Consider the following 3,102-nt stretch of genomic DNA (forward strand, 5'->3'; position numbering starts at 1 on the left):
AAAAGTATTAGGTGAACAATAGGTAGGTAAAGAAATAAAACAACAGTAAAAAGACAGGCTATATACAGTAGAGAGGCTATATACAGTAGAGAGGCTATATACAGTAGAGAGGTTATATACAGTAGAGGTTATATACAGTAGAGAGGCTATATACAGTAGAGAGGCTATATACAGTAGAGAGGATATATACAGTAGAGAGGCTATATACAGTAGAGAGGCTATATACAGTAGAGAGGATATATACAGTAGAGAGGTTATATACAGTAGTGAGGCTATATACAGTAGAGAGGTTATATACAGTAGAGAGGCTATATACAGTAGAGAGGCTATATACAGTAGAGAGGCTATATACAGTAGAGAGGCTATATACAGTAGAGAGGCTATATACAGTAGAGAGGTTATATACAGTAGAGAGGCTATATACAGTAGAGAGGTTATATACAGTAGAGAGGCTATATACAGTTGCGAGGCTATATACAGTAGCGAGGCTATATACAGTAGAGAGGCTATATACAGTAGAGAGGCTATATACAGTAGAGAGGCTATATACAGTAGCGAGGCTATATACAGTAGTGAGGCTATATACAGTAGCGAGGCTATATACAGTAGAGAGGCTATATACAGTAGTGAGGCTATATACAGTAGCGAGGCTATATACAGTAGAGAGGCTATATACAGTAGAGAGGCTATATACAGTAGAGAGGCTATATACAGTAGAGAGGATATATACAGTAGCGAGGCTATATACAGTAGAGAGGCTATATACAGTAGCGAGGCTATATACAGTAGAGAGGCTATATACAGTAGAGAGGCTATATACAGTAGAGATGCTATATACAGTAGAGAGGCTATATACAGTAGCGAGGCTATATACAGTAGAGAGGCTATATATAGTAGAGAGGTTATATACAGTAGAGATGCTATATACATACACCGGTTAGTCAGGCTGATTGAGGTAATATGTACATGTAGATATGGTTAAAGTGACTATGCATATATGATAAACAGAGAGTAGCAGCAGCGTAAAAGAGGGGTTGGTGGGGTATACAATGCAAATAGTCCGTGTAGCCATTTGATTACCTGTTCAGGAGTCTTATGGCTTGGAGGTAAAAACTGCTGAGATGCCTTTTTGTCCTAGACTTGGCACTCCGGTACCGCTTGCCATACGGTAGTAGAGAGAACAGTCTATGACTGGGGTGGCTGGGGTCTTTGACAGTTTTTAGGGCTCAAACAAAGGGATATGTAACATGTATAAACATGGGGTTTGTCTCAGGACATCATGTATGTAACATGTATGTCTAGTGAGCTCATCAGGCTATCTCAGAGATGCGACAGGCTCATAAGCAGCGCTAGCTCGGCGCCGTTTGAATTGAAAGCAAAGCAGAGCGACACAGTCCATTTAATCAGGGATGAGAGGGGGGGGGGGGGGGGGGGGGGGGGGGGGGGGGGGGGGGCTCGTCTTTTAAAGCTGCGGAACATAAAAAGGCTTCGGGGAGTCACTCCTGTGAAGTACAGCCAAAGGGGCTATGACACAGATTGTCTTCCAGAAAGTAAGGCTCATTAACTAGGTCCTTCCTTCAGTCCGCTCTGCACAGGCCTCTTGAAACACAGAGCGGATAGAAACATCTAGCAGGTGTACTGTATGTCCTGGGATGGTATTCAGAAATGTATCCGGTGATGTTTTCAGCCTCAGAAACATGTTGTTTACGTTCAAATACCCGTAGCTGTACAGAACATCAGGTCCTTTTAATACCATCATTATTAACCCAGTCGATGTGTTTACCCAGAATCCTCTCTGAAACATGTTGTTTACGTTCAAATACCCGTAGCTATACAGAACATCAGATCCTTTTAATATCATCATTATTAACCCAGTCGATGTGTTTACCCAGAATCCTCTCTGAAACATGTTGTTTACGTTCAAATACCCGTAGCTATACAGAACATCAGATCCTTTTAATACCATCATTATTAACCCAGTCGATGTGTTTACCCAGAATCCTCTCTGAAACATGTTTTCACATCATCAGACATGTTATTAACCCAGTCGATGTGTTTACCCAGAATCCTCTCTGAAACATGTTTTCACATCATCAGACATGTTATTAACCCAGTCGATGTGTTTACCCAGAATCCTCTCTGAGACATGTTTTCACATCATCAGACATGTTATTAACCCAGTCGATGTGTTTACCCAGAATCCTCTCTGTGACATGTTTTCACATCAGCAGACATGTTATTAACCCAGTCGATGTGTTTACCCAGAATCCTCTCTGAAACATGTTTTCACATCATCAGACATGTTATTAACCCAGTCGATGTGTTTACCCAGAATCCTCTCTGAAACATGTTTTCACATCAGCAGACATGTTATAATAACCAAGGCTGAGTCACAAATGGCACCTTATACCCTACTACACAGTGCACTGCTATGGTCCCTGGTAGAAAGTAGTGCACTATATAGGGAATAGATTACAATTTGGGACGCAGTCCAATTCCAGCATGTTATTCTTTCATCTTCAAAGTTCAAGGTGCTTTGCTATCCGGTTACACACACACACACACACACACACACACACACACACACACACACACACACACACACACCCACACACACCCACACACACAAGCTCTGACATCTCCTCTCTGTGGGCTAATGAATAGCAAATATAGCCAAACCCGCAGACTCACACACACACACACACACACACACACACACACACACACACACACACACACACACACACACACACACACACACACACACACACACACACACACACACACACAACCACACACACATAAACACACACACACACACACAACCACACAACCACACACACACACACACACACATAACCACACACACACACACACACACACACACACACACACACCACACACACACACACACCACACACACATATAACCACACACACACATAACCACACACACACATAACCACACACACACACATAACCACACACACACACACACACACACACACACCACACACACACACACACACACACACATAACCACACACACATAACCACACACACACACAACCACACAACCACACACACACACACACACACATAA

This window comes from Salmo trutta, unplaced genomic scaffold, assembly GCF_901001165.1.
Source record: "Salmo trutta unplaced genomic scaffold, fSalTru1.1, whole genome shotgun sequence".
NCBI lineage: Eukaryota > Metazoa > Chordata > Actinopteri > Salmoniformes > Salmonidae > Salmo > Salmo trutta.